This window comes from Phycodurus eques, chromosome 8 (assembly GCF_024500275.1).
Source record: "Phycodurus eques isolate BA_2022a chromosome 8, UOR_Pequ_1.1, whole genome shotgun sequence".
In the NCBI taxonomy this organism is placed as follows: domain Eukaryota; kingdom Metazoa; phylum Chordata; class Actinopteri; order Syngnathiformes; family Syngnathidae; genus Phycodurus; species Phycodurus eques.
In genome coordinates, this window is record NC_084532.1 from 20,929,722 (window position 1) to 20,946,284 (window position 16,563).

A 16,563-nucleotide genomic window follows, 5' to 3' on the forward strand; every position below is an offset into this window, starting at 1 on the left:
TGTATTGTGTGCCTCCCGATGAAATCATATACCCCTCCCAAATGTATTTGAGGTGGCAATGGTTTAATGATTAGCACTCTCACTCCAGCAGTCTGAGTTCAGTGGAACCTCGATTCTTCTGTCATTTATTTGGAAGAGCGGTGGTTTTTGTAAATCCCTGTGATACCATATGCCCCTTCCATTGATGGTGTGAGGGTTCCATGGTGTAATGGTTAGCACACTGGGCTTTGAATCCAGTGATCTGAGTTCGAGTCTCGGTGGGACCTGTAAAACTTTCGCAATTACTTTGGACATGGTTGAAAGTATTCCAGTTTCTCCCCTGCCCAATGAAGTCATTTTTATCAGTCACTTGAAAGAAAAAAATTCTGCTTTGTGAAAACCCCAATGAAATCATATGCCCCTCCCAAATAGGTTTGAGGGTTTCATGGTGGAATGGTTATCTCCTCAGTTCAACCTGTACGACTTTATCAATTACCGTTCGTACATTTTGTGACGCCCTATGAAATCATATGCCTCTCACAAAGTCATGTGAGGGTTCTGTGGTGTAATGGTTAGCACTCTGGACTCTGAATCCAGTGATCTGAGTTCAAGTCTCAGTGGAACCTTTACTTGTTCATTTTCAATTACTTGGAAAGTGCATTTTGTATTGTGTGCCTCCCGATGAAATCATATACCCCTCCCAAATGTATTTGAGGTGGCAATGGTTTAATGATTAGCAATCTCACTCCTGCAGTCTGAGTTCAGTGGAACCTCAACTCTTCTGTCATTTATTTACAAGAGCGGTGCTTTTTGTAAATACCTGTGATACCATATGCCCCTTCCATTGTTGGTGTGAGGGTTCCATGGTGTAATGGTTAGCACACTGGGCTTTGAATCCAGTGATCTGAGTTCGAGTCTCGGTGGGACCTGTAAGACTTTGGAAATTACTTCCGACATGGTTGAAAGTGTTGCAGTTTCTACCCTGCCCAATGAAGTCGTTTTTATCAGTCACTTGAAGAAAAAAAATATTCTGCTTTGTGTCAACCCCAATGAAATCATATGCCCCTCCCAAATAGGTTTGAGAGTTTCATGGTCGAATGGTTATCTCCTGAGTTCAAGTCTCAGTTCAACCTGTACGACTTTATCAATTACCTTTAGTACATTTTGTGACTCCCTATGAAATCATATGCCTCTCACCAAGTCCTGTGAGGGTTCCATGGTGTAATGGTTAGCACTCTGGACTCTGAATCCAGTTATCTGAGTTCAAGTCTCAGTGGAACCTCTACTTGTTTATTTTCAATTACTTGGAAAGTGTATTTTGTATTGTGTGCCTCCCGATGAAATCATATACCCCTCCCAAATAGGCTTGAGGGTTTCATGGTGGAATGGTTATCTCCTGAGTTCAAGTCTCAGTGGAACCTCTACTTGTTTATTTTCAATTACTTGGAAAGTGTATTTTGTATTGTGTGCCGCCCTATGAAATCATATACCCCTCTCAAATGTATTTGAGGTGGCAATGGTTTAATGGTTAGCACTCTCACTGCAGCAGTCTGAGTTCAGTGGAACCTTGACTCTTCTGTCATTTATTTGGAAGAGCGGTGGTTTTTGTAAATCCCTGTGATACCATATGCCCCTTCCATTGATGGTGTGAGGGTTCCATGGTGTAATGGTTAGCACACTGGGCTTTGAATCCAGTGATCTGAGTTCGAGTCTCGGTGGGACCTGTAAAACTTTCGCAATAACTTTGGACATGGTTGAAAGTATTCCAGTTTCTCCCCTGCCCAATGAAGTCATTTTTATCAGTCACTTGAAAGAAAAAAATTCTGCTTTGTGAAAACCCCAATGAAATCATATGCCCCTCCCAAATAGGTTTGAGGGTTTCATGGTGGAATGGTTATCTCCTCAGTTCAACCTGTACGACTTTATCAATTACCGTTCGTACATTTTGTGACGCCCTATGAAATCATATGTCTCTCACAAAGTCATGTGAGGGTTCTGTGGTGTAATGGTTAGCACTCTGGACTCTGAATCCAGTGATCTGAGTTCAAGTCTCAGTGGAACCTTTACTTGTTCATTTTCAATTACTTGGAAAGTGCATTTTGTATTGTGTGCCTCCCGATGAAATCATATACCCCTCCCAAATGTATTTGAGGTGGCAATGGTTTAATGATTAGCAATCTCACTCCTGCAGTCTGAGTTCAGTGGAACCTCAACTCTTCTGTCATTTATTTAGAAGAGCGGTGCTTTTTGTAAATACCTGTGATACCATATGCCCCTTCCATTGTTGGTGTGAGGGTTCCATGGTGTAATGGTTAGCACACTGGGCTTTGAATCCAGTGATCTGAGTTCGAGTCTCGGTGGGACCTGTAAAACTTTGGCAATTACTTTAGACATGGTTGAAAGTGTTGCAGTTTCTCCCCTGCCCAATGAAGTCATTTTTATCAGTCACTTGAGAAAAACAATATTCTGCTTTGTGTCAACCCCAATGAAATCATATGCCCCTCCCAAATAGGCTTTGAGAGTTTCATGGTCGAATGGTTATCTCCTGAGTTCAAGTCTCAGTTCAACCTGTACGACTTTATCAATTACCTTTAGTACATTTTGTGACTCCCTATGAAATCATATGCCTCTCACCAAGTCCTGTGAGGGTTCCATGGTGTAATTGGTTAGCACTCTGGACTCTGAATCCAGTTATCTGAGTTCAAGTCTCAGTGGAACCTCTACTTGTTTATTTTCAATTACTTGGAAAGTGTATTTTGTATTGTGTGCCTCCCGATGAAATCATATACCCCTCCCAAATAGGCTTGAGGGTTTCATGGTGGAATGGTTATCTCCTCAGTTCAAGTCTCAGTTAAACCTGTACGACTTTATCAATTACCTTTAGTACATTTTATGACGCCCTATGAAATCATATGCCTCTCACAAAGTCCTGTGAGGGTTCCATGGTGTAATGGTTAGCACTCTGGACTCTGAATCCAGTGATCTGAGTTCAAGTCTCAGTGGAACCAGTACTTGCTTTTTTTCAATTACTTGGAAAGTGTATTTTGTATTGTGTGCCGCCCTATGAAATCATATACCCCTCTCAAATGTATTTGAGGTGGCAATGGTTTAATGGTTAGCACTCTCACTGCAGCAGTCTGAGTTCAGTGGAACCTTGACTCTTCTGTCATTTATTTGGAAGAGCGGTGGTTTTTGTAAATCCCTGTGATACCATATGCCCCTTCCATTGATGGTGTGAGGGTTCCATGGTGTAATGGTTAGCACACTGGGCTTTGAATCCAGTGATCTGAGTTCGAGTCTCGGTGGGACCTGTAAAACTTTCGCAATTACTTTGGACATGGTTGAAAGTATTCCAGTTTCTCCCCTGCCCAATGAAGTCATTTTTATCAGTCACTTGAAAGAAAAAAATTCTGCTTTGTGAAAACCCCAATGAAATCATATGCCCCTCCCAAATAGGTTTGAGGGTTTCATGGTGGAATGGTTATCTCCTCAGTTCAACCTGTACGACTTTATCAATTACCGTTCGTACATTTTGTGACGCCCTATGAAATCATATGCCTCTCACAAAGTCATGTGAGGGTTCTGTGGTGTAATGGTTAGCACTCTGGACTCTGAATCCAGTGATCTGAGTTCAAGTCTCAGTGGAACCTTTACTTGTTCATTTTCAATTACTTGGAAAGTGCATTTTGTATTGTGTGCCTCCCGATGAAATCATATACCCCTCCCAAATGTATTTGAGGTGGCAATGGTTTAATGATTAGCAATCTCACTCCTGCAGTCTGAGTTCAGTGGAACCTCAACTCTTCTGTCATTTATTTAGAAGAGCGGTGCTTTTTGTAAATACCTGTGATACCATATGCCCCTTCCATTGATTGGTGTGAGGGTTCTATGGTGTAATGGTTAGCACACTGGGCTTTGAATCCAGTGATCTGAGTTCGAGTCTCGGTGGGACCTGTAAAACTTTCGCAATAACTTTGGACATGGTTGAAAGTATTCCAGTTTCTCCCCTGCCCAATGAAGTCATTTTTATCAGTCACTTGAAGAAAAAAATTCTGCTTTGTGAAAACCCCAATGAAATCATATGCCCCTCCCAAATAGGTTTGAGGGTTTCATGGTGGAATGGTTATCTCCTCAGTTCAACCTGTACGACTTTATCAATTACCGTTCGTACATTTTGTGACGCCCTATGAAATCATATGCCTCTCACAAAGTCATGTGAGGGTTCTGTGGTGTAATGGTTAGCACTCTGGACTCTGAATCCAGTGATCTGAGTTCAAGTCTCAGTGGAACCTTTACTTGTTCATTTTCAATTACTTGGAAAGTGCATTTTGTATTGTGTGCCTCCCGATGAAATCATATACCCCTCCCAAATGTATTTGAGGTGGCAATGGTTTAATGATTAGCAATCTCACTCCTGCAGTCTGAGTTCAGTGGAACCTCAACTCTTCTGTCATTTATTTAGAAGAGCGGTGCTTTTTGTAAATACCTGTGATACCATATGCCCCTTCCATTGTTGGTGTGAGGGTTCCATGGTGTAATGGTTAGCACACTGGGCTTTGAATCCAGTGATCTGAGTTCGAGTCTCGGTGGGACCTGTAAAACTTTGGCAATTACTTTAGACATGGTTGAAAGTGTTGCAGTTTCTCCCCTGCCCAATGAAGTCATTTTTATCAGTCACTTGAGAAAAACAAATTCTGCTTTGTGTCAACCCCAATGAAATCAGATGCCCCTCCCAAATAGGCTTGAGAGTTTCATGGTCGAATGGTTATCTCCTGAGTTCAAGTCTCAGTTCAACCTGTACGACTTTATCAATTACCTTTAGTACATTTTGTGACTCCCTATGAAATCATATGCCTCTCACCAAGTCCTGTGAGGGTTCCATGGTGTAATGGTTAGCACTCTGGACTCTGAATCCAGTTATCTGAGTTCAAGTCTCAGTGGAACCTCTACTTGTTTATTTTCAATTACTTGGAAAGTGTATTTTGTATTGTGTGCCTCCCGATGAAATCATATACCCCTCCCAAATAGGCTTGAGGGTTTCATGGTGGAATGGTTATCTCCTCGAGTTCAAGTCTCAGTTAAACCTGTACGACTTTATCAATTACCTTTAGTACATTTTATGACGCCCTATGAAATCATATGCCTCTCACAAAGTCCTGTGAGGGTTCCATGGTGTAATGGTTAGCACTCTGGACTCTGAATCCAGTGATCTGAGTTCAAGTCTCAGTGGAACCAGTACTTGCTTTTTTTCAATTACTTGGAAAGTGTATTTTGTATTGTGTGCCGCCCTATGAAATCATATACCCCTCTCAAATGTATTTGAGGTGGCAATGGTTTAATGGTTAGCACTCTCACTGCAGCAGTCTGAGTTCAGTGGAACCTTGACTCTTCTGTCATTTATTTGGAAGAGCGGTGGTTTTTGTAAATCCCTGTGATACCATATGCCCCTTCCATTGATGGTGTGAGGGTTCCATGGTGTAATGGTTAGCACACTGGGCTTTGAATCCAGTGATCTGAGTTCGAGTCTCGGTGGGACCTGTAAAACTTTCGCAATTACTTTGGACATGGTTGAAAGTATTCCAGTTTCTCCCCTGCCCAATGAAGTCATTTTTATCAGTCACTTGAAAGAAAAAAATTCTGCTTTGTGAAAACCCCAATGAAATCATATGCCCCTCCCAAATAGGTTTGAGGGTTTCATGGTGGAATGGTTATCTCCTCAGTTCAACCTGTACGACTTTATCAATTACCGTTCGTACATTTTGTGACGCCCTATGAAATCATATGCCTCTCACAAAGTCATGTGAGGGTTCTGTGGTGTAATGGTTAGCACTCTGGACTCTGAATCCAGTGATCTGAGTTCAAGTCTCAGTGGAACCTTTACTTGTTCATTTTCAATTACTTGGAAAGTGCATTTTGTATTGTGTGCCTCCCGATGAAATCATATACCCCTCCCAAATGTATTTGAGGTGGCAATGGTTTAATGATTAGCAATCTCACTCCTGCAGTCTGAGTTCAGTGGAACCTCAACTCTTCTGTCATTTATTTAGAAGAGCGGTGCTTTTTGTAAATACCTGTGATACCATATGCCCCTTCCATTGTTGGTGTGAGGGTTCCATGGTGTAATGGTTAGCACACTGGGCTTTGAATCCAGTGATCTGAGTTCGAGTCTCGGTGGGACCTGTAAAACTTTGGCAATTACTTTAGACATGGTTGAAAGTGTTGCAGTTTCTCCCCTGCCCAATGAAGTCATTTTTATCAGTCACTTGAGAAAAACAAATTCTGCTTTGTGTCAACCCCAATGAAATCATATGCCCCTCCCAAATAGGCTTGAGAGTTTCATGGTCGAATGGTTATCTCCTGAGTTCAAGTCTCAGTTCAACCTGTACGACTTTATCAATTACCTTTAGTACATTTTGTGACTCCCTATGAAATCATATGCCTCTCACCAAGTCCTGTGAGGGTTCCATGGTGTAATGGTTAGCACTCTGGACTCTGAATCCAGTTATCTGAGTTCAAGTCTCAGTGGAACCTCTACTTGTTTATTTTCAATTACTTGGAAAGTGTATTTTGTATTGTGTGCCTCCCGATGAAATCATATACCCCTCCCAAATAGGCTTGAGGGTTTCATGGTGGAATGGTTATCTCCTCAGTTCAAGTCTCAGTTAAACCTGTACGACTTTATCAATTACCTTTAGTACATTTTATGACGCCCTATGAAATCATATGCCTCTCACAAAGTCCTGTGAGGGTTCCATGGTGTAATGGTTAGCACTCTGGACTCTGAATCCAGTGATCTGAGTTCAAGTCTCAGTGGAACCAGTACTTGCTTTTTTTCAATTACTTGGAAAGTGTATTTTGTATTGTGTGCCGCCCTATGAAATCATATACCCCTCTCAAATGTATTTGAGGTGGCAATGGTTTAATGGTTAGCACTCTCACTGCAGCAGTCTGAGTTCAGTGGAACCTTGACTCTTCTGTCATTTATTTGGAAGAGCGGTGGTTTTTGTAAATCCCTGTGATACCATATGCCCCTTCCATTGATGGTGTGAGGGTTCCATGGTGTAATGGTTAGCACACTGGGCTTTGAATCCAGTGATCTGAGTTCGAGTCTCGGTGGGACCTGTAAAACTTTCGCAATACTTTGGACATGGTTGAAAGTATTCCAGTTTCTCCCCTGCCCAATGAAGTCATTTTTATCAGTCACTTGAAAGAAAAAAATTCTGCTTTGTGAAAACCCCAATGAAATCATATGCCCCTCCCAAATAGGCTTTGAGGGTTTCATGGTGGAATGGTTATCTCCTCAGTTCAACCTGTACGACTTTATCAATTACCGTTCGTACATTTTGTGACGCCCTATGAAATCATATGCCTCTCACAAAGTCATGTGAGGGTTCTGTGGTGTAATGGTTAGCACTCTGGACTCTGAATCCAGTGATCTGAGTTCAAGTCTCAGTGGAACCTTTACTTGTTCTTTTTCAATTACTTGGAAAGGGCATTTTGTATTGTGTGCCTCCCGATGAAATCATATACCCCTCCCAAATGTATTTTGAGGTGGCAATGGTTTAATGATTAGCAATCTCACTCCTGCAGTCTGAGTTCAGTGGAACCTCAACTCTTCTGTCATTTATTTAGAAGAGCGGTGCTTTTTGTAAATACCTGTGATACCATATGCCCCTTCCATTGTTGGTGTGAGGGTTCCATGGTGTAATGGTTAGCACACTGGGCTTTGAATCCAGTGATCTGAGTTCGAGTCTCGGTGGGACCTGTAAAACTTTGGCAATTACTTTAGACATGGTTGAAAGTGTTGCAGTTTCTCCCCTGCCCAATGAAGTCATTTTTATCAGTCACTTGAGAAAAACAAATTCTGCTTTGTGTCAACCCCAATGAAATCAGATGCCCCTCCCAAATAGGCTTGAGAGTTTCATGGTGGAATGGTTATCTCCTGAGTTCAAGTCTCAGTTCAGCCTGTACGACTTTATCAATTACCTTCAGTACATTTTGTGACGCCCTATGAAATCATATTCCTCTCACAAAGTCCTGTGAGGGTTCCATGGTGTAATGGTTAGCACTCTGGACTCTGAATCCCGTGATCTGAGTTCAAATCTCAGTGGAACCAGTACTTGTTTTTTTCAATTACTTGGAAAGTTTATTTTGTATTGTGTGCCGCCCTATGAAATCATATACCCCTCCCAAATGTATTTGAGGTGGCAATGGTTTAATGATTAGCACTCTCACTCCAGCAGTCTGAGTTCAGTGGAACCTCGACTCTTCTGTCATTTATTTGGAAGAGCGGTGCTTTTTGTAAATACATTTGATACCCTATGCCCCTTCCATTGCTGGTGTGAGGGTTCCATGGTGTAATCGTTAGCACACTGGGCTTTGAATCCAGTGATCTGAGTTCGAGTCTCGTGGAAGCAGGACTTGTTTTTTTCAATTACTTGGAAAGTTTATTTTGTATTGTGTGCCGCCCTATGAAATCATATAACCCTCCCAAATGTATTTTTCGGTGTCAATGGTTTAATGGTTAGCACTCTGACTCCAGCAGTCTGAGTTCAGTGGAACCTCTCCTCTTCTGTCATTTATTTGGAAGAGCGGTGCTTTTTGTAAATCCATGTGATACCCTATGCCCCTTCCATTGTTGCTGTGAGGGTTCCATGGTGTAATCGTTAGCACACTGGGCTTTGAATCCAGTGATCTGAGTTCGCGTCTTGGTGGGACCTGTAAAACTTCAGCAATTACTTCCGACATGGTTGAAAGTGTTGCAGTTTCTACCCTGCCCAATGAAGTCGTTTTTATCAGTCACTTGAAGAAAAAAAATATTCTGCTTTGTGTCAACCCCAATGAAATCATATGCCCCTCCCAAATAGGTTTGAGAGTTTCATGGTCGAATGGTTATCTCCTGAGTTCAAGTCTCAGTTCAACCTGTACGACTTTATCAATTACCTTTAGTACATTTTGTGACTCCCTATGAAATCATATGCCTCTCACCAAGTCCTGTGAGGGTTCCATGGTGTAATGGTTAGCACTCTGGACTCTGAATCCAGTTATCTGAGTTCAAGTCTCAGTGGAACCTCTACTTGTTTATTTTCAATTACTTGGAAAGTGTATTTTGTATTGTGTGCCTCCCGATGAAATCATATACCCCTCCCAAATAGGCTTGAGGGTTTCATGGTGGAATGGTTATCTCCTGAGTTCAAGTCTCAGTTAAACCTGTACGACTTTATCAATTACCTTTAGTACATTTTATGACGCCCTATGAAATCATATGCCTCTCACAAAGTCCTGTGAGGGTTCCATGGTGTAATGGTTAGCACTCTGGACTCTGAATCCAGTGATCTGAGTTCAAGTCTCAGTGCAACCAGTACTTGCTTTTTTTCAATTACTTGGAAAGTGTATTTTGTATTGTGTGCCGCCCTATGAAATCATATACCCCTCTCAAATGTATTTGAGGTGGCAATGGTTTAATGGTTAGCACTCTCACTGCAGCAGTCTGAGTTCAGTGGAACCTTGACTCTTCTGTCATTTATTTGGAAGAGCGGTGGTTTTTGTAAATCCCTGTGATACCATATGCCCCTTCCATTGATGGTGTGAGGGTTCCATGGTGTAATGGTTAGCACACTGGGCTTTGAATCCAGTGATCTGAGTTCGAGTCTCGGTGGGACCTGTAAAACTTTCGCAATAACTTTGGACATGGTTGAAAGTATTCCAGTTTCTCCCCTGCCCAATGAAGTCATTTTTATCAGTCACTTGAAAGAAAAAAATTCTGCTTTGTGAAAACCCCAATGAAATCATATGCCCCTCCCAAATAGGTTTGAGGGTTTCATGGTGGAATGGTTATCTCCTCAGTTCAACCTGTACGACTTTATCAATTACCGTTCGTACATTTTGTGACGCCCTATGAAATCATATGCCTCTCACAAAGTCATGTGAGGGTTCTGTGGTGTAATGGTTAGCACTCTGGACTCTGAATCCAGTGATCTGAGTTCAAGTCTCAGTGGAACCTTTACTTGTTCATTTTCAATTACTTGGAAAGTGCATTTTGTATTGTGTGCCTCCCGATGAAATCATATACCCCTCCCAAATGTATTTGAGGTGGCAATGGTTTAATGATTAGCAATCTCACTCCTGCAGTCTGAGTTCAGTGGAACCTCAACTCTTCTGTCATTTATTTAGAAGAGCGGTGCTTTTTGTAAATACCTGTGATACCATATGCCCCTTCCATTGTTGGTGTGAGGGTTCCATGGTGTAATGGTTAGCACACTGGGCTTTGAATCCAGTGATCTGAGTTCGAGTCTCGGTGGGACCTGTAAAACTTTGGCAATTACTTTCGACATGGTTGAAAGTGTTGCAGTTTCTCCCCTGCCCAATGAAGTCATTTTTATCAGTCACTTGAGAAAAACAAATTCTGCTTTGTGTCAACCCCAATGAAATCAGATGCCCCTCCCAAATAGGCTTGAGAGTTTCATGGTGGAATGGTTATCTCCTGAGTTCAAGTCTCAGTTCAACCTGTACGACTTTATCAATTACCTTTAGTACATTTTGTGACTCCCTATGAAATCATATGCCTCTCACCAAGTCCTGTGAGGGTTCCATGGTGTAATGGTTAGCACTCTGGACTCTGAATCCAGTTATCTGAGTTCAAGTCTCAGTGGAACCTCTACTTGTTTATTTTCAATTACTTGGAAAGGGTATTTTGTATTGTGTGCCTCCCGATGAAATCATATACCCCTCCCAAATAGGCTTGAGGGTTTCATGGTGGAATGGTTATCTCCTGAGTTCAAGTCTCAGTTAAACCTGTACGACTTTATCAATTACCTTTAGTACATTTTATGACGCCCTATGAAATCATATGCCTCTCACAAAGTCCTGTGAGGGTTCCATGGTGTAATGGTTAGCACTCTGGACTCTGAATCCAGTGATCTGAGTTCAAGTCTCAGTGGAACCAGTACTTGCTTTTTTTCAATTACTTGGAAAGTGTATTTTGTATTGTGTGCCGCCCTATGAAATCATATACCCCTCTCAAATGTATTTGAGGTGGCAATGGTTTAATGGTTAGCACTCTCACTGCAGCAGTCTGAGTTCAGTGGAACCTTGACTCTTCTGTCATTTATTTGGAAGAGCGGTGGTTTTTGTAAATCCCTGTGATACCATATACCCCTTCCATTGATGGTGTGAGGGTTCCATGGTGTAATGGTTAGCACACTGGGCTTTGAATCCAGTGATCTGAGTTCGAGTCTCGGTGGGACCTGTAAAACTTTCGCAATTACTTTGGACATGGTTGAAAGTATTCCAGTTTCTCCCCTGCCCAATGAAGTCATTTTTATCAGTCACTTGAAAGAAAAAAATTCTGCTTTGTGAAAACCCCAATGAAATCATATGCCCCTCCCAAATAGGTTTGAGGGTTTCATGGTGGAATGGTTATCTCCTCAGTTCAACCTGTACGACTTTATCAATTACCGTTCGTACATTTTGTGACGCCCTATGAAATCATATGCCTCTCACAAAGTCATGTGAGGGTTCTGTGGTGTAATGGTTAGCACTCTGGACTCTGAATCCAGTGATCTGAGTTCAAGTCTCAGTGGAACCTTTACTTGTTCATTTTCAATTACTTGGAAAGTGCATTTTGTATTGTGTGCCTCCCGATGAAATCATATACCCCTCCCAAATGTATTTGAGGTGGCAATGGTTTAATGATTAGCAATCTCACTCCTGCAGTCTGAGTTCAGTGGAACCTCAACTCTTCTGTCATTTATTTAGAAGAGCGGTGCTTTTTGTAAATACCTGTGATACCATATGCCCCTTCCATTGTTGGTGTGAGGGTTCCATGGTGTAATGGTTAGCACACTGGGCTTTGAATCCAGTGATCTGAGTTCGAGTCTCGGTGGGACCTGTAAAACTTTGGCAATTACTTTCGACATGGTTGAAAGTGTTGCAGTTTCTCCCCTGCCCAATGAAGTCATTTTTATCAGTCACTTGAGAAAAACAAATTCTGCTTTGTGTCAACCCCAATGAAATCAGATGCCCCTCCCAAATAGGCTTGAGAGTTTCATGGTGGAATGGTTATCTCCTGAGTTCAAGTCTCAGTTCAACCTGTACGACTTTATCAATTACCTTTAGTACATTTTGTGACTCCCTATGAAATCATATGCCTCTCACCAAGTCCTGTGAGGGTTCCATGGTGTAATGGTTAGCACTCTGGACTCTGAATCCAGTTATCTGAGTTCAAGTCTCAGTGGAACCTCTACTTGTTTATTTTCAATTACTTGGAAAGTGTATTTTGTATTGTGTGCCTCCCGATGAAATCATATACCCCTCCCAAATAGGCTTGAGGGTTTCATGGTGGAATGGTTATCTCCTGAGTTCAAGTCTCAGTTAAACCTGTACGACTTTATCAATTACCTTTAGTACATTTTATGACGCCCTATGAAATCATATGCCTCTCACAAAGTCCTGTGAGGGTTCCATGGTGTAATGGTTAGCACTCTGGACTCTGAATCCAGTGATCTGAGTTCAAGTCTCAGTGGAACCAGTACTTGCTTTTTTTCAATTACTTGGAAAGTGTATTTTGTATTGTGTGCCGCCCTATGAAATCATATACCCCTCTCAAATGTATTTGAGGTGGCAATGGTTTAATGGTTAGCACTCTCACTGCAGCAGTCTGAGTTCAGTGGAACCTTGACTCTTCTGTCATTTATTTGGAAGAGCGGTGCTTTTTGTAAATCCCTGTGATACCATATACCCCTTCCATTGATGGTGTGAGGGTTCCATGGTGTAATGGTTAGCACACTGGGCTTTGAATCCAGTGATCTGAGTTCGAGTCTCGGTGGGACCTGTAAAACTTTCGCAATTACTTTGGACATGGTTGAAAGTATTCCAGTTTCTCCCCTGCCCAATGAAGTCATTTTTATCAGTCACTTGAAAGAAAAAAATTCTGCTTTGTGAAAACCCCAATGAAATCATATGCCCCTCCCAAATAGGTTTGAGGGTTTCATGGTGGAATGGTTATCTCCTTCAGTCTTCAACCTGTACGACTTTATCAATTACCGTTCGTACATTTTGTGACGCCCTATGAAATCATATGCCTCTCACAAAGTCATGTGAGGGTTCTGTGGTGTAATGGTTAGCACTCTGGACTCTGAATCCAGTGATCTGAGTTCAAGTCTCAGTGGAACCTTACTTGTTCATTTTCAATTACTTGGAAAGTGCATTTTGTATTGTGTGCCTCCCGATGAAATCATATACCCCTCCCAAATGTATTTGAGGTGGCAATGGTTTAATGATTAGCAATCTCACTCCTGCAGTCTGAGTTCAGTGGAACCTCAACTCTTCTGTCATTTATTTAGAAGAGCGGTGCTTTTTGTAAATACCTGTGATACCATATGCCCCTTCCATTGATGGTGTGAGGGTTCCATGGTGTAATGGTTAGCACACTGGGCTTTGAATCCAGTGATCTGAGTTCGAGTCTCGGTGGGACCTGTAAAACTTTCGCAATAACTTTGGACATGGTTGAAAGTATTCCAGTTTCTCCCCTGCCCAATGAAGTCATTTTTATCAGTCACTTGAAAGAAAAAAATTCTGCTTTGTGAAAACCCCAATGAAATCATATGCCCCTCCCAAATAGGTTTGAGGGTTTCATGGTGGAATGGTTATCTCCTCAGTTCAACCTGTACGACTTTATCAATTACCGTTCGTACATTTTGTGACGCCCTATGAAATCATATGCCTCTCACAAAGTCATGTGAGGGTTCTGTGGTGTAATGGTTAGCACTCTGGACTCTGAATCCAGTGATCTGAGTTCAAGTCTCAGTGGAACCTTTACTTGTTCATTTTCAATTACTTGGAAAGTGCATTTTGTATTGTGTGCCTCCCGATGAAATCATATACCCCTCCCAAATGTATTTGAGGTGGCAATGGTTTAATGATTAGCAATCTCACTCCTGCAGTCTGAGTTCAGTGGAACCTCAACTCTTCTGTCATTTATTTAGAAGAGCGGTGCTTTTTGTAAATACCTGTGATACCATATGCCCCTTCCATTGTTGGTGTGAGGGTTCCATGGTGTAATGGTTAGCACACTGGGCTTTGAATCCAGTGATCTGAGTTCGAGTCTCGGTGGGACCTGTAAAACTTTGGCAATTACTTTAGACATGGTTGAAAGTGTTGCAGTTTCTCCCCTGCCCAATGAAGTCATTTTTATCAGTCACTTGAGAAAAACAAATTCTGCTTTGTGTCAACCCCAATGAAATCAGATGCCCCTCCCAAATAGGCTTGAGAGTTTCATGGTCGAATGGTTATCTCCTGAGTTCAAGTCTCAGTTCAACCTGTACGACTTTATCAATTACCTTTAGTACATTTTGTGACTCCCTATGAAATCATATGCCTCTCACCAAGTCCTGTGAGGGTTCCATGGTGTAATGGTTAGCACTCTGGACTCTGAATCCAGTTATCTGAGTTCAAGTCTCAGTGGAACCTCTACTTGTTTATTTTCAATTACTTGGAAAGTGTATTTTGTATTGTGTGCCTCCCGATGAAATCATATACCCCTCCCAAATAGGCTTGAGGGTTTCATGGTGGAATGGTTATCTCCTGAGTTCAAGTCTCAGTTAAACCTGTACGACTTTATCAATTACCTTTAGTACATTTTATGACGCCCTATGAAATCATATGCCTCTCACAAAGTCCTGTGAGGGTTCCATGGTGTAATGGTTAGCACTCTGGACTCTGAATCCAGTGATCTGAGTTCAAGTCTCAGTGGAACCAGTACTTGCTTTTTTTCAATTACTTGGAAAGTGTATTTTGTATTGTGTGCCGCCCTATGAAATCATATACCCCTCTCAAATGTATTTGAGGTGGCAATGGTTTAATGGTTAGCACTCTCACTGCAGCAGTCTGAGTTCAGTGGAACCTTGACTCTTCTGTCATTTATTTGGAAGAGCGGTGGTTTTTGTAAATCCCTGTGATACCATATGCCCCTTCCATTGATGGTGTGAGGGTTCCATGGTGTAATGGTTAGCACACTGGGCTTTGAATCCAGTGATCTGAGTTCGAGTCTCGGTGGGACCTGTAAAACTTTCGCAATTACTTTGGACATGGTTGAAAGTATTGCAGTTTCTCCCTTACCCAAGAAAGTCATATATATCAGTCACTTGGGGGGAAAAAAAAAATAAAATCCTGCTTTCTGTGAAGCCCAATGTAATCATATGCCCCTCCCAAGCAGGCTTGAGGGTTTCATGGTGCAATGGTTATCTCCTGAGTTCAAGTCTCGGTAAAACCTGGACGACTTGATCAATTACCTTTAGTACATTTTGTGCCGTCCTATGAAATCAGATTCCTCTTACAAAGTCCTGTGAGGGTTCCATGGTGTAATGGTTAGCACTCTGGACTCTGAATCCAGTGATCTGAGTTCAAGTCTCAGTGGAACCTCTACTTGTTCGTTTTCAATTACTTGGAAAGTGTATTTTGTCTTGTGTGCCTCCCGATGAAATCATATACCCCTCCCAAATGTATTTTTCGGTGTCAATGGTTTAATGGTTAGCACTCTGACTCCAGCAGTCTGAGTTCAGTGGAACCTCTCCTCTTCTGTCATTTATTTGGAAGAGCGGTGCTTTTTGTAAATCCCTGTGATAGCATATGCCCCTTCCATTGATGGTGTGAGGGTTCAATGGTGTAATTGTTAGCACACTGGGCTTTGATTCCAGTGATCTGAGTTCGAGTCTCGGTGGGACCTGTAAAACTTCAGCAATTACTTTGGACATGGTTGAAAGTATTGCAGTTTCTCCCCTGCCCAATGAAGTCATTTTTATCAGTCACTTGAAGAAAAAAAAATCTGCTTTGTGAAAACCCCAATGAAATCATATGCCCCTCCCAAATAGGCTTGAGGGTTTCATGGTGGAATGGTTATCTCCTGAGTTCAAGTCTCAGTTAAACCTGTACGACTTTATCAATTACCTTTCGTACATTTTGTGACGCCCTATGAAATCATATGCCTCTCACAAAGTCCTGTGAGGGTTCCATGGTGTAATGGTTAGCACTCTGGACTCTGAATCCAGTGATCTGAGTTCAAGTCTCAGTGGAACCAGTACTTGTTTTTTTCAATTACTTGGAAAGTTTATTTTGTATTGTGTGCCGCCCTATGAAATCATATACCCCTCCCAAATGTATTTTTCGGTGTCAATGGTTTAATGGTTAGCACTCTGACTCCAGCAGTCTGAGTTCAGTGGAACCTCTCCTCTTCTGTCATTTATTTCGAAGAGCGGTGCTTTGTGTAAATCAATTTGATACCATATGCCCCTTCTATTGCTGGTGTGAGGGTCCCATGGTGTAATGGTTAGCACACTGGGCTTTGAATCCAGTGATCTGAGTTCGAGTCTCGGTGGGACCTGTAAAACTTCAGCATTTACTTCGGACATGGTTGAAAGTGTTGCAGTTTCTACCCTGACCAATGAAGTCACTTTTATCAGTCACTTGAAGAAAAAAAATATTCTGCTTTGTGTCAACCCCAATGAAATCATATGCCCCTCCCAAATAGGCTTGAGAGTTTCATGGTCGAATGGTTATCTCCTGAGTTCAAGTCTCAGTTCAACCTGT

At 41.9% G+C, this 16,563-nt stretch overlaps 1 protein-coding gene and 48 non-coding genes across 49 annotated transcripts in view; all 49 read left to right on the plus strand.

Annotated features, from left to right (window-relative positions):
* The window catches only part of unc13a (unc-13 homolog A (C. elegans)), a 109,512-nt gene that overhangs the window by 42,261 nt on the left and 50,688 nt on the right, over window positions 1-16,563 (plus strand).
* On the plus strand, window positions 195-266 carry trnaq-uug (transfer RNA glutamine (anticodon UUG)). The gene has a single exon. It is a non-coding gene; the product is annotated as a tRNA-Gln (tRNA).
* trnaq-cug (transfer RNA glutamine (anticodon CUG)) lies at window positions 534-605 on the plus strand. Its single transcript has one exon. It is a non-coding gene; the product is annotated as a tRNA-Gln (tRNA).
* Window positions 837-908, plus strand: trnaq-uug (transfer RNA glutamine (anticodon UUG)). The gene has a single exon. It is a non-coding gene; the product is annotated as a tRNA-Gln (tRNA).
* trnaq-cug (transfer RNA glutamine (anticodon CUG)) lies at window positions 1,190-1,261 on the plus strand. The gene has a single exon. It is a non-coding gene; the product is annotated as a tRNA-Gln (tRNA).
* Window positions 1,632-1,703, plus strand: trnaq-uug (transfer RNA glutamine (anticodon UUG)). The gene has a single exon. It is a non-coding gene; the product is annotated as a tRNA-Gln (tRNA).
* On the plus strand, window positions 1,971-2,042 carry trnaq-cug (transfer RNA glutamine (anticodon CUG)). Its single transcript has one exon. It is a non-coding gene; the product is annotated as a tRNA-Gln (tRNA).
* Window positions 2,274-2,345, plus strand: trnaq-uug (transfer RNA glutamine (anticodon UUG)). Its single transcript has one exon. It is a non-coding gene; the product is annotated as a tRNA-Gln (tRNA).
* On the plus strand, window positions 2,627-2,699 carry trnaq-cug (transfer RNA glutamine (anticodon CUG)). Its single transcript has one exon. It is a non-coding gene; the product is annotated as a tRNA-Gln (tRNA).
* trnaq-cug (transfer RNA glutamine (anticodon CUG)) lies at window positions 2,916-2,987 on the plus strand. The gene has a single exon. It is a non-coding gene; the product is annotated as a tRNA-Gln (tRNA).
* trnaq-uug (transfer RNA glutamine (anticodon UUG)) lies at window positions 3,219-3,290 on the plus strand. Its single transcript has one exon. It is a non-coding gene; the product is annotated as a tRNA-Gln (tRNA).
* trnaq-cug (transfer RNA glutamine (anticodon CUG)) lies at window positions 3,558-3,629 on the plus strand. Its single transcript has one exon. It is a non-coding gene; the product is annotated as a tRNA-Gln (tRNA).
* Window positions 3,862-3,933, plus strand: trnaq-uug (transfer RNA glutamine (anticodon UUG)). Its single transcript has one exon. It is a non-coding gene; the product is annotated as a tRNA-Gln (tRNA).
* On the plus strand, window positions 4,200-4,271 carry trnaq-cug (transfer RNA glutamine (anticodon CUG)). The gene has a single exon. It is a non-coding gene; the product is annotated as a tRNA-Gln (tRNA).
* On the plus strand, window positions 4,503-4,574 carry trnaq-uug (transfer RNA glutamine (anticodon UUG)). Its single transcript has one exon. It is a non-coding gene; the product is annotated as a tRNA-Gln (tRNA).
* Window positions 4,854-4,925, plus strand: trnaq-cug (transfer RNA glutamine (anticodon CUG)). Its single transcript has one exon. It is a non-coding gene; the product is annotated as a tRNA-Gln (tRNA).
* On the plus strand, window positions 5,143-5,214 carry trnaq-cug (transfer RNA glutamine (anticodon CUG)). Its single transcript has one exon. It is a non-coding gene; the product is annotated as a tRNA-Gln (tRNA).
* trnaq-uug (transfer RNA glutamine (anticodon UUG)) lies at window positions 5,446-5,517 on the plus strand. Its single transcript has one exon. It is a non-coding gene; the product is annotated as a tRNA-Gln (tRNA).
* Window positions 5,785-5,856, plus strand: trnaq-cug (transfer RNA glutamine (anticodon CUG)). The gene has a single exon. It is a non-coding gene; the product is annotated as a tRNA-Gln (tRNA).
* On the plus strand, window positions 6,088-6,159 carry trnaq-uug (transfer RNA glutamine (anticodon UUG)). Its single transcript has one exon. It is a non-coding gene; the product is annotated as a tRNA-Gln (tRNA).
* Window positions 6,439-6,510, plus strand: trnaq-cug (transfer RNA glutamine (anticodon CUG)). Its single transcript has one exon. It is a non-coding gene; the product is annotated as a tRNA-Gln (tRNA).
* On the plus strand, window positions 6,727-6,798 carry trnaq-cug (transfer RNA glutamine (anticodon CUG)). The gene has a single exon. It is a non-coding gene; the product is annotated as a tRNA-Gln (tRNA).
* On the plus strand, window positions 7,030-7,101 carry trnaq-uug (transfer RNA glutamine (anticodon UUG)). Its single transcript has one exon. It is a non-coding gene; the product is annotated as a tRNA-Gln (tRNA).
* On the plus strand, window positions 7,369-7,440 carry trnaq-cug (transfer RNA glutamine (anticodon CUG)). The gene has a single exon. It is a non-coding gene; the product is annotated as a tRNA-Gln (tRNA).
* On the plus strand, window positions 7,673-7,744 carry trnaq-uug (transfer RNA glutamine (anticodon UUG)). The gene has a single exon. It is a non-coding gene; the product is annotated as a tRNA-Gln (tRNA).
* On the plus strand, window positions 8,024-8,095 carry trnaq-cug (transfer RNA glutamine (anticodon CUG)). Its single transcript has one exon. It is a non-coding gene; the product is annotated as a tRNA-Gln (tRNA).
* Window positions 8,981-9,052, plus strand: trnaq-cug (transfer RNA glutamine (anticodon CUG)). The gene has a single exon. It is a non-coding gene; the product is annotated as a tRNA-Gln (tRNA).
* trnaq-cug (transfer RNA glutamine (anticodon CUG)) lies at window positions 9,269-9,340 on the plus strand. Its single transcript has one exon. It is a non-coding gene; the product is annotated as a tRNA-Gln (tRNA).
* On the plus strand, window positions 9,572-9,643 carry trnaq-uug (transfer RNA glutamine (anticodon UUG)). The gene has a single exon. It is a non-coding gene; the product is annotated as a tRNA-Gln (tRNA).
* Window positions 9,911-9,982, plus strand: trnaq-cug (transfer RNA glutamine (anticodon CUG)). The gene has a single exon. It is a non-coding gene; the product is annotated as a tRNA-Gln (tRNA).
* trnaq-uug (transfer RNA glutamine (anticodon UUG)) lies at window positions 10,214-10,285 on the plus strand. Its single transcript has one exon. It is a non-coding gene; the product is annotated as a tRNA-Gln (tRNA).
* Window positions 10,565-10,636, plus strand: trnaq-cug (transfer RNA glutamine (anticodon CUG)). The gene has a single exon. It is a non-coding gene; the product is annotated as a tRNA-Gln (tRNA).
* On the plus strand, window positions 10,853-10,924 carry trnaq-cug (transfer RNA glutamine (anticodon CUG)). Its single transcript has one exon. It is a non-coding gene; the product is annotated as a tRNA-Gln (tRNA).
* On the plus strand, window positions 11,156-11,227 carry trnaq-uug (transfer RNA glutamine (anticodon UUG)). Its single transcript has one exon. It is a non-coding gene; the product is annotated as a tRNA-Gln (tRNA).
* Window positions 11,495-11,566, plus strand: trnaq-cug (transfer RNA glutamine (anticodon CUG)). Its single transcript has one exon. It is a non-coding gene; the product is annotated as a tRNA-Gln (tRNA).
* Window positions 11,798-11,869, plus strand: trnaq-uug (transfer RNA glutamine (anticodon UUG)). The gene has a single exon. It is a non-coding gene; the product is annotated as a tRNA-Gln (tRNA).
* On the plus strand, window positions 12,149-12,220 carry trnaq-cug (transfer RNA glutamine (anticodon CUG)). The gene has a single exon. It is a non-coding gene; the product is annotated as a tRNA-Gln (tRNA).
* Window positions 12,437-12,508, plus strand: trnaq-cug (transfer RNA glutamine (anticodon CUG)). The gene has a single exon. It is a non-coding gene; the product is annotated as a tRNA-Gln (tRNA).
* On the plus strand, window positions 12,740-12,811 carry trnaq-uug (transfer RNA glutamine (anticodon UUG)). The gene has a single exon. It is a non-coding gene; the product is annotated as a tRNA-Gln (tRNA).
* Window positions 13,082-13,153, plus strand: trnaq-cug (transfer RNA glutamine (anticodon CUG)). Its single transcript has one exon. It is a non-coding gene; the product is annotated as a tRNA-Gln (tRNA).
* Window positions 13,384-13,455, plus strand: trnaq-uug (transfer RNA glutamine (anticodon UUG)). The gene has a single exon. It is a non-coding gene; the product is annotated as a tRNA-Gln (tRNA).
* Window positions 13,723-13,794, plus strand: trnaq-cug (transfer RNA glutamine (anticodon CUG)). The gene has a single exon. It is a non-coding gene; the product is annotated as a tRNA-Gln (tRNA).
* Window positions 14,026-14,097, plus strand: trnaq-uug (transfer RNA glutamine (anticodon UUG)). The gene has a single exon. It is a non-coding gene; the product is annotated as a tRNA-Gln (tRNA).
* On the plus strand, window positions 14,377-14,448 carry trnaq-cug (transfer RNA glutamine (anticodon CUG)). Its single transcript has one exon. It is a non-coding gene; the product is annotated as a tRNA-Gln (tRNA).
* trnaq-cug (transfer RNA glutamine (anticodon CUG)) lies at window positions 14,665-14,736 on the plus strand. Its single transcript has one exon. It is a non-coding gene; the product is annotated as a tRNA-Gln (tRNA).
* trnaq-uug (transfer RNA glutamine (anticodon UUG)) lies at window positions 14,968-15,039 on the plus strand. The gene has a single exon. It is a non-coding gene; the product is annotated as a tRNA-Gln (tRNA).
* trnaq-cug (transfer RNA glutamine (anticodon CUG)) lies at window positions 15,328-15,399 on the plus strand. The gene has a single exon. It is a non-coding gene; the product is annotated as a tRNA-Gln (tRNA).
* On the plus strand, window positions 15,983-16,054 carry trnaq-cug (transfer RNA glutamine (anticodon CUG)). Its single transcript has one exon. It is a non-coding gene; the product is annotated as a tRNA-Gln (tRNA).
* trnaq-uug (transfer RNA glutamine (anticodon UUG)) lies at window positions 16,286-16,357 on the plus strand. The gene has a single exon. It is a non-coding gene; the product is annotated as a tRNA-Gln (tRNA).